The sequence below is a fragment of the Belonocnema kinseyi genome, chromosome 2 (assembly GCF_010883055.1).
Source record: "Belonocnema kinseyi isolate 2016_QV_RU_SX_M_011 chromosome 2, B_treatae_v1, whole genome shotgun sequence".
Lineage (NCBI taxonomy): Eukaryota > Metazoa > Arthropoda > Insecta > Hymenoptera > Cynipidae > Belonocnema > Belonocnema kinseyi.
Window position 1 is genome coordinate 35,099,428 of NC_046658.1, and position 11,282 is coordinate 35,110,709.

At 34.2% G+C, this 11,282-nt stretch overlaps 1 protein-coding gene across 1 annotated transcript in view; it reads left to right on the plus strand.

Annotated features, from left to right (window-relative positions):
• Positions 1–11,282, plus strand: part of LOC117167814 — a 120,394-nt gene that overhangs the window by 106,346 nt on the left and 2,766 nt on the right. The window lies entirely within an intron of this gene.

Here is an 11,282-nt window from a genome sequence, read left to right on the forward strand (position 1 = left end):
TTCTGGATCAATCTGAAAAATCTCTATCCCATCCACACACTACTCCTTTCCCCTGCCGAGTGAGTCACGCCTACCCCGAAAGGGAAATGGCTTAATGGTATAGTAATAATAATAATAATAATAATAATAATAATAATATATAAAACGGATACATGCATTTAAGCCCATTCAAGTTTTGCATTCAGTTCATCCGTTATATCGTCGAAAGAAATGCATCCATAATCAAAGAACAGGAGAATCGAACTATTAACTAGAAGAATCCTAGTTGAGGTGGGCAAAGGGTCGGCATTTATATTTAATTGTTGTATAATTCTGTAAGTGTTCCGATAATAACCATTATATGTTCTTTCCAAGACAGAGTACTGTTAAGCAAGTATCCTAAATCCTTGACCGAATCTTTAAAAACAATATGAACATTACCAACTCTTAAAGGAGAGGGGGTAACGAGTGCATGAAATGAAGGAGAAGCAGAAGGCCCAATAATGATACCATTAGTTTCAGCTGGATTTAAAACAAGGCCATTATTTTCAGTCTAAAGCACTATCCTATCTATGGCCTCTTGGATCTGACTGAGAAGTGCATTCTGTTCAGCAGCAGGTCCAGAAATGTACAAATATGAAGTCATAAGCGTATTTAAGGTACTTAAAAAATTTTAGATCACTTCCAAGATTAGAGGTAAACAAGTTAAAAGCGTATGTGCAAATATGGACCCTTGCGGGACTTCAATTTTAACTACCACCCATTAAGACAGATCAGCGTTACTACCTTTTAAGTACGATTACTTAATGCCCTTTCTCAGGATGGCAATCGCGTCCGAATTTTGAGGCTGCACGTTTGAATATTTTTTTCTGCTTTTTTGCATACCTCATCTAAATAACAATATTTCAAATCAATCAGAACCGGTTTTTCGATCAAATGTTTATATTTTGTTTAATAATCAAAATGGAGAACAATAGCAGTGACTCCCCGCAGGGTGATGAATGACACGAAACGAATGAATGCCGGGCATTGTTACGAGATTTCGGCTAGTTAGAAAAACTGACATAATGAAATCATTGATTAATGCAATTTTTATTAATAGAATTAATTAATTTATATAATTACAATAAATTGAAAAAAAGATTCATGAAAATCGGTGAGTATTTGCAGTAATAACGTGGTAGTTTGTAAAAAACGAGTATTCTGTTTTGAATTTGTGGGCCGCACGGTTGAATATTTTTTACTCATTTTCTGCATACGTCATCTAAATTCTCATATCTTGAAGCACGCAGTGCCAATTTTTTAATAAAATCATTGCATCATAGATTGTAATCTAGATTATATGCGCCGAAAATGTATATACAGCTAACACTGCGTGTTACTACTACTGTTCTGCCCTTTTTGATTATTAAACAAAATATAAACATTTTATCGAAAAACGACTCTGCTTGCTTCAAGATATGGTTATTTAGATGAGGTATGCAAAAATTAGACAAAAATATTGAACCGTGCGGGCTCAAAATTCAGACGCGATTGTCATTCTGATTACCGTAATAACGAAAAAATAACACTTTCGTTATTATGAGATAACGGTCTGTTACAAAACCTGTCATTATGAAACCGTGGACTCATTTAATTTTCATATGCAAAATCAATTTATTTATATAATTTCCAACAAATGAATAAGCGATATAGGAAAATTTTTTAACGTATGCAGTAATAATGGACGTCTTTAGGGAATTTAGCCTGACTTGTTTAAACAATTTTTTCCCGTAAATGATAAACAAATATTATTTACTGCAATTGATCACACAATAAACGAATGGTGAAAGTACTTTCTTTTAAGATATTTAGCAATTGTGTACTCCGTTATTACTTTTTAGGCCGAAGAATTGAATATTTTTGAATCATTTCTTGCATACGTGATCTACGTTCTCATATTTTGAAGCAAACAGAGCCGTTTTTTTTTAAATTCAACCATTACATTATAGCTTCTAATCTAGATTATACGTGCATCTAGATTGAAATTAAAATCTAGATCAAACAGCATATTCAGCTAACACTGTACGTTATTACTACTGTAATAACGCTATATGGTAATTTAGAGGGGGTATGCAAAAAATTAGACAAACATATTCAACGCGTGGCCTCATAATTCAGAACAGAGTATTCAATTGCTAAATATTTTTAAAAAATTACTCTGACCATTCGTTGTTTATGTCATCAATTGCAGTAAATAGTATTTTTTATAATGTACAGGAAACAATTTGTTAAAACAAATGATTTGTTTTAAAGTACTTAACATAAATACTAAAGTACTAAAAGTACTAAGTAAGTACTAAAGTACTAAATTATTCCTGCATACGTTAAACAATTTTCCTGAATCTTTTATTCATTTGTTGGCAATTATATGAATAAATTGATTTTTCACATGAAAATGAAACGAATCCACGGTTTCATTATGACAGGTTTTATAACAGACCGTTATCTCATAATAATGAAAGTGTTATTTTTTCGTTATTACGGAAATCAGAATGACAATCGCGTCTCAATTTTGAGCCCGCACGGTTGAATATTTTTCTCTAATTTTTTGCATGCCTCATCTAAATAACCGTATCTTGAAGCAAGCAGTCATTTTTTTTGATAAAATGTTTATATTTTGTTTGATAATCAAAAAGGGAAGAACAGTAGTAGTAGCACGCAGCGTTAGCTGTATATACATTTTCGGCGCGTACAATCTAGATTATAATCTATAATGTAATACTTTTACTAAAAAATCGGCTTAGCGTGCTTCAAGATATGAGAATTTAGATGACGTTTAAAAAAATGAGTAAAAAATATTCAACCGTGCGGGCTACAAATTCAGAACAGAATACTCGTTTTCTTTTACAAACTACCACGTTATTACTGCAAATATTAACCGATTTCCAAGAATCTTTTTTCGAATTTCTTGTAATTATATAAATAAATCAATTCTGTTAATTAAAATTGAATTAATCAATGATTTAATAATTTCAGTTTTTCTAACTGGCCGAAATCTCATAACAATGCCCAGCATTCATTCGTTACGTGTCATTCATCACCCTGCGGGGAGTCTTCCGAATTGAGTTTGAAGAGGGTGAGCAGGCTCGCTGTGGACATGCATGTACCGCTCTCACTGAGTGTCACTGTTATTTTTCTCTATTGTTCTCTACGTTTTTGATTATTAAACAAAATATAAACATTTTATCAAAAAACCGGCTATGCTTGATTTGATATATGGTTATTTAGATGAGTTATGCAAAAAACCAGACAAAAATATTCAAACGTTCGGCCTCAAAATTCGGACGCGATTAGACATTCTGATAAAGGGCCTTAAGGTGCTTATGGGCTTAAAAATTAGCCCATGCATTTACAAATGACGGGATTTTTCCCGCAATTATGAATTTTTTGATCTCATATTTAAACCATACAATCTTAGTGAGTAAATACAATCCCTTAAAGAGGGAATTTTCGAAAAATCTTCTGGTTCTTGTTTTATTGCAATTAATTGAAATTTTGATGCATTTTGTGCTCCTGGGAAGTAGCAAACGGCCACCATGAGTGTATACATGGTGAAAGAAATTCTGGGCGCTCGTTTCCGAATGAAACTAGAGTGTTATTTTTTCGACGATACTTAAAACGTCGTAAAACCCCAGGATGGAGCTCAGGATTTGATTGAGTGCCTGTCATGCTGATTGAGAGAAATTAAGAATGATTAAGATATGAAGGAATTTAATTTTAATATTATGCATTAGATGCATTAGAATTAGGTAACGACGAAACGATTAAAAAATCAAAGAAGAAAATCGGTTAATCCGTTCAATTTCTGTTGAGAGTTTTCGTAACTTATCCTCTCTTCTCAGATTCTACGACAAAAAATATGGAAGAAAGATGCTGCGTATTCTTGAATCGAAAAAATGTGAAATTGCAAGTTATTTCATTTTCAAGAACACACTTAAAGAGTATGCGATTCGCAGCCTTTTCTTCAGTAATTTCTTCTCCATACTTTTCAATCGAAAACTCGAAATTCATCATTTTTCTCTCTTTTTTTTCTTGAATCTTTGTTTCAAATACAGCTGCTTGCTTTATAATGAATGTGATGTAGCTCAGGATTGATACACTATTTTGTGTTAAACAAGATAGTTACATTTTGAACCAAAGAGATTAATTAATATCAACTGAAGGTATAAAGCTCAAACCATGAATTTTCAACAAAACAGGCCCAAATTCAACAAAAAAAGATGCTATAATAACCAAGACGCTTTTTTTATTGCAAAAAAGGCCAAGCTTCAAACAAATAGTGCAAGTTTCTATACTACAGAAAAAGGATACATTTTCAACCAAAAATGGGATAGTAACATTTTTTGTAAAGAATATTAATTTTCATTTTTAAAAAACGAATGTGCACCAAAATATGTACTTTTTCAAAAAAATTGTGAAAATTATGTAAAAGAAGACGAATTATCTTCAAAAGGGTTGAATTTTCAACCATAAAATTAAATCATTTTAACAAAAAAGTTAATTTTCTACCAAGTAGTTACGTTTTTTAATGAATAGTTTTATTTTTAACTAAATAGTTGAATTGACTACCACAATGGTTCAATTAACAACCAAAACTGTGCATTTTCAACAATAAAGTTGACTTGCTACGAAAGTTTGCAAAAGTGAATTGGAGGCAGCAGTTGGAAGTAAAGTCGTAACGGGTTTCAACATAAATGTAGTAAGGAAATCACTAGCAGAAAAAGTTTGATCAAGGGATTCCTCGTTGGGTCGTATTAACCGCAAACGCCTAAGAAGATGAAAAATATTTCCTTTTTGGTTTCTATTTCTAATTGCGTCAAAATTGAATTGTTTATGAGAGTCTCTACACAGAAAAAAAGTCTTGATTCGAAACCAAAAGTGGGTTTGTTCCAAGGTGTAACATAAAGAAGACTAGCTCCGCTACAAATTAGCACACCTTGAAATCTTTAAAACGAACTACTCATAGAACTACAAGTTTGACCCGACGTAGTCTTGAAAGTAGTCGGTAGCGGTAATATGGGCTAACATCAAGCCACTGTACGGTTTAGAAACTAGTTGTTAACCAGACGGTAGGCTAACATCAAGCCGCTGCACGTGACCAAACTAGTCTCCGGTTATGAAAATTTTTTTTGGTGTTCACTGTGTCCACACGGATTGAGATATCGTATTTAAACTTTGAAAAATAAAATAAAAAGCACTAAAGAACGTTTGTATACATCAATATATTGGTAATTTTAAAGAAAGTTTATTTATAAATTGATGGAATAGGATATTACCATTCGAGTTATAGCTCTTCACAGATCATTTTTGGTGTGATGCATTTTAGATTTTTTGATTCGCTCATATTAAGCACTGACACCAATTTTATACTAAATCGTCTAAACCTTGAATAAAAATAATATAAGCAATAAAATTTGCACATTCGTTGCAAATCAAAAAATAAGTATCTGCACACACGTAACCTATCATTATTTTTTGGGAATTTTTAGAGATTTCTATCGGAGAATAAAAGATACTTTGAACGTCGATAAAGTCGAGATCAAGTGACTAATTTCGTTCATGGAATTTTTGTGTAAAATGATTTCTATTTTTTTGGTCCTAAAAATAAAAAATAAATTTCAAATTGGAAACATAGTAACACCAGCAATATGCTCAATTTATTCGTCAGAGTTTTCCAACGAACTTCCATAATTCTTGACGTTGAAAGCCTTGTCTTTCGTGAGGTCTTTCGCCCCCGGGCGAAATTTTATTTTTATTCTTAGAATTGTTTCACACCAGTACAAAATATCCACAAGAATATATAACCATTAGACAATTTTAATCATTTTCTGAAGATGCACATTTCTTAAGATGGGACTTCGACGGACTTTCGAGTATCACATTCTAAGATGTTCCTCGATTTTTTTTAATCGAGGCATCTATTTTATCGAAGTTAAAAGTTTATTTCATATTCCTGTAGTATTTTACTAGAAAAATTTCTTCGTAATTATAAACATTTTGATGTATACAAACGTTCCTTAGTGCTTTCTGTATAACTTCTTAAATCCTGAACACGATATCTCAATCCGTGTGGGCGTAGTTAGGATAAAAAAAAATGAAAATCATTTCATTCTCGACACAAAAATTTCATGAACGAACTTAGTCACGTGGTGTGTCAGAGCTCAATATACGCGAATCAAAAAATCTTAAATGCATCAAACCAAACATTATCAGCAAATTGCTAACTTAAATGGTAATATACTATTTCATCAATTTATAAATAAACTTTCTTTAAAATTATAAACCTATCGATGTATACAAACGTTCTTTAGTGCCTTTTATTTAATCTGTCAGATTTTAAACACGATATCTCAATCCGTATGGACAAAGTGAACACCAAAAAAAAATGCTTATAACCGGGGACTAGTTTGGTCACTTGGTCACCGAAGAGCATGTTGTACCGTCGCAATTCTTTCAAGTTGATAATAGGTGTTTAGAGGTCTAAAAGCTAGACCTTGAGGGCTAAAGCAAGCTTCATTGCCTTCTTATTTTGAGCCCAAATCTTGCCGCCTCAGGTCGAAGACCAAGTGGGGTTTGTTTTAAATACAAAAGACTAAGGGTCAGCCATAATTGTGTTTCGTTTTAAATTGAATACCCTTAATAACTTTTTTTAAGACATAATTATTGCTCAAATTCATACATCAGCTTAATTTAAGGCAAAAGTAAAAACAAGGCCACCATAGAAGTAAGACTTTTTTTCTGTTTAATTTCCTTTTGATCAAGATTTCTAAGTTTGCGAAATTCCGCTTGCATACTACTATTCTTGGTCCTTTTTGCTATTCAACGTTTCGTCTCCCTTTTTCTCATCAATTCTCTCATTTCTGAAGTAATCTATAATCTTTCAGTAATGGCAAATTTAACTTAAATTCCGAATTACAACAAGTTAAATGCCCATCTTGCTGTTTTTTAAATAGTTTTTTTGCATGATACGGAAGGGATACTATGTGAATACTATGACGGTACGCTGTAGCGTATCCTTTCCGTTCATTCGGTCCACCAGGGGTGGTCAGAAGCTTTGACTTGTTCAGTGTGTGATAAAGGATCCGCTGTTCGCGTGCGAACTGCCGAACCTTGACGGCAAATTCCTGCAAGACGTTATGTAGTCAATCACACACTAAATGCGGGACGCATACTGTCTTGCCCAAACCTATCTTTGTGGTGAGTTGATGCATTTGTCTTTTGGTCTTATGAGCAGCCGTTTGTTGATAGTCCAGACGTCGGATTCTTCGGAAAAATCTCCACGAAGTTTGTAATGCAGTTCAGCCAGATCTTTGGGCTTGAGAGAAACCTGAATGTTGATGTTTGTCTGAGTCCTGAAGCAACGCTCTCCCTCTACTGGGTGTCTGCTTGCAGTCGTCTGAGTGTTTATGCAAAAAATGCAAGAGCTCTGGGTGTTTCTCGCACCATAGAGCATGTAGTCGCGCCATGTAGCCTTTTCGTTCAGGGGCCATACTGGAATGATAGCACTCCAGTAGATCGTCCCTGAGTTTATCCGCTCACTCAAAGGTATTGAGATTTTGCCGCTCGATCACATTAACTCCGTATTGATCGGCTCCCCTAACTCTAGGGTAGTCGGCATTATTTTCGACTCATTGTCGGGAGCTCTGCATGTTCGATTTTTTTTAAACTGCCCTTTCTACAACTATGTTTGGTGTTGTCATTGTTGTTTCCACGAGCAGCTAAGGAAAAGGGTTCGTCCATCCTTGTGGAGCCCTGCATGCAAAGGTAAGGCTGCATACACTGAGAGGTCACCTGGTCCTATAAACTTTTCACCACGTATTTACAGATATATGTTTGGCAAATATTTTCTGAAATAGAGAAATTATTCTTTTGAAACAAACTTAGCTATTAATTCCCTTTTATTCGTAAAGGATCTGGATGGGTAAGCATGGCAAATTGGCCCCCGCTCGTATCAGCTGAGATTTATGTAAAATGTTCATCCGGATGTAGCAAAAAACTACGAAGAATTTCAACCTTCAAATATATATTTTTTAAATTTATGGAGAAGAAAAGGAAAATGAAAAAAGTGGTTTTCCTCAAAAACCGCTTCACCGATTTTGATGAGCAAAATATATGTTATAGAGACCGATAAGACAATTTTTCAGAAAATTCAGAAGAAATTTATGGTGAAAATAACAAGTAAACAAATGTTTAAATTTTTTGAGAATTTTTTGAGCATTTTTCTCGCAAGTGGTTTAGCATATTGTTGACATGCAGGGATGTTTGTCAGGCTATTAACCGTTGCAACTCCCTTATAAGGTCTCTATACCTCTCATTCTTTTCATTCTTCTTGGCTATGATGTTTTTTTCAGCTGGTGCCGAAGATTCGATAATGATCATTTTTCGCTTCTCGAAGTCAACGAGAACAATGTCAGGCCTCTAGTTAGCAGTAGAAACAGTTTTCAAGAATTTAAAGTTTCAGTATATGCGGCACTTCTCATTCTCGATAATTTGCTCTATTTCCCTAGGAGTGTTTAGCGGAGCCATATTAAGGTTAATGTCATAAGAGGGATAGAGACGGTAATAAACCACTCTTAGTGCCGCATTGTGTCTTTGGATGTGAGTCGTTCCCGCATGAACAGGAAAACTGGACAGTATGTGTGCGAGTCCGGTTGAAAATGTAAATGTCTACTAGTTTGCACACTACCTTAAAGGTACAGTATGCGGCGCATTTTTTAGTGTCTGCTGGCTTTTAGTTTCTACAAACAATGAATTTTAAAGGGTATGATGCCAAAGACTAATCGTATCACTGAGAGGAAGAGGATTAAGCCTTCTCCTTTATTTTAATAAAACTCACATACAACTGACGCTTTCAGCGTGTTAGTTGCATCAGGTTGCTACATCTTAGATGGATGCTACCACACAAGCAATACATAAAACTGTGCGTAATTCCAAGTCTTATTGTATTAATTGTTTGTTGCAAATACACGCGAACCTTTCTTTGCGCTTGTGTCGGGGCAGCGAACTCACTAGTAGCAGTTAGAAGGCAAATCAAGAATGTGTAATAAAAAGGATTACCGCAATTTAAAAAAATTATTATTTCAAATCGCACAAGCATGCGCGCTAACAGCAACCAATGAGCCCGTTGCCCCGACGCACGCGCAAAGAAAAATTCGCCAACAATGGAATCACAGTAGCACTATTAGAGCTTTTACTTGTTTCACAATTCAGTTGTCATTTGTTTCCAATGTTTTGACATCCCGAAGATTTATTACTGTGTTGGTAATAACAACATAATGGTTCAGTGGCCAAAAAATGAAGATTGTCCTACAGACGTCTTCGGGACATCCCTAATACGTCGTTTGTAACATATCTTATGGACATATTAGTGATTTCCTTTAGGCGTCTAGTGTTAATACGAAAGATGTCCTGAGATCGTCCTTTCCCCTTAAGTCGTTTTTATGACATCTTTCGGACATTAGACGTCCTAGAGACTTTTACTGCACTGACATTGGATGTCTTAGGAACGGCCCAAGGACTTTCTTGGGATATTCATTGTTTTGTGCCTACTGCCCGATAAGAAGAGAAGAATTCAGAATTTGAATTCCCATTAATACGTGAATTTTCCTCCGTCAAAAGTTCCACCAAGGAGTAGAAAAAAAGCAAAATCTATTCTTTTTAATGGACTTAAAAAAATTTAATAGAAGAGTATTTAGAGGATTTAAAAAATGAAGGGATGCAAAAGAAATAATAGAAAAACAGAGAATAATGCCACTTTGAAGACGAAAAACCTAGTGCTTTTAATCGATCAGTTATAAATCTAAAATAATTATTTTAATAGAAATAATTTGTAGTATTGTCAAAGAATATTTCTATAATTCTGTTTGAAGATCAATTAATTTTGTTTATCATACGCAACATTATGAAATAAATTTATTACTGAGAAAAATAAAATTTGCAAACTTATATTCCACAAAAACGAATAGAAACTATGCATATGCACATATTTTGTGTATAGATTAGAAGTCTACTGATTGGATTAAGAGGAATTAAAAGAGTGGAAAACATATTGGCCTGCATGGAATACAACTCGACTGTCAATCTTTAAGGAAATAAAAAATAATAGGTTTCGGAGATAAACCTATTCTTTCGTTGGGCACTTCTCCCGATGGAAAATTAGCTCATTAAAAAAAAATTTTAAATGCTCACTCTTTCGTTTAAATCTGAAAATAATAATTTTTCTCTATTCTTACCAAGTGGGTGAACTACTAGCATGTATTTGTTGCAAGCAATGAATACACTAGAACTTCTAATTACACACGTTTTCATGCATTCCTTGTAGTAGCGCCTATCGAAGTTGTAGAAACCTGATGCAACTGACAAACTGAAAGTGTTATTTGTATCTGCGTTTTAAATAAGATTGCAATGTTTTGTAGTTATTTTAACGTTTAATGGTACCCCCCCCCCCCCATTCAAGACTTCTAATTTTTGGGATTTTTAATGGGTTGGTAAATGAACAAAAATCGACTTCATAGGTTCGGATATTTCCATACATGTAATTTAAAAATTAAAAAACAAGACAACATTTTTACATAATTTTTTTTATCAACATTTTATAGCTGTGTCTTGCCGTCGATGAAAATTCCTCCTTTTATAGCGGGCGTGATTGCAAGTTACTGGAATGTCTGAAACTAAAAAATCAAACGGGAATCGAAAGAGTACATGTTTGTCTAGGAAATAGACTACGATCATTTATTTCGGGCAAAAATTTACAAAATGGCGGACCTTAGGATTTTATTTGTCAAAAATCCAATTTTTTCAGTTAAAAATCAAGATGAAAATTGAAGATCTTGATCAGCTATGCAAAGTCCATACAAAATCCCTTATGACTCTTCAAGCCGGCAGTGTCATAGTAAGCCGAGGGTATTATGAATAGCCGGCAAGGAAACCGTGTACCTGCGCGTCGTTTCATTTTTCTAGAAAATAAAAGTCAGTAGTCACTGAAAAACGTGCCGCATACTGTACCTCTGGGGTGGCGTGGAAATTAATAGACACTTACACTTTCAAAGCGATTCTCAGCAACAATTAGATCAATTGCCGAACAGTTTTTAAAGTATATTATCTTTTTATTTCTTTTTGTTTTCTTCTGACTTTTTACTATCAACACTGGGACTCCGGTTTACCGGAGTTGTCGGCCATGGCCTCAATGGCCTTCACGCCGCGCCGGTAACATCGAGGTTCTCCGAAGCTTTCTTTTTCTACTTCATGCTTGTGGCTTCATG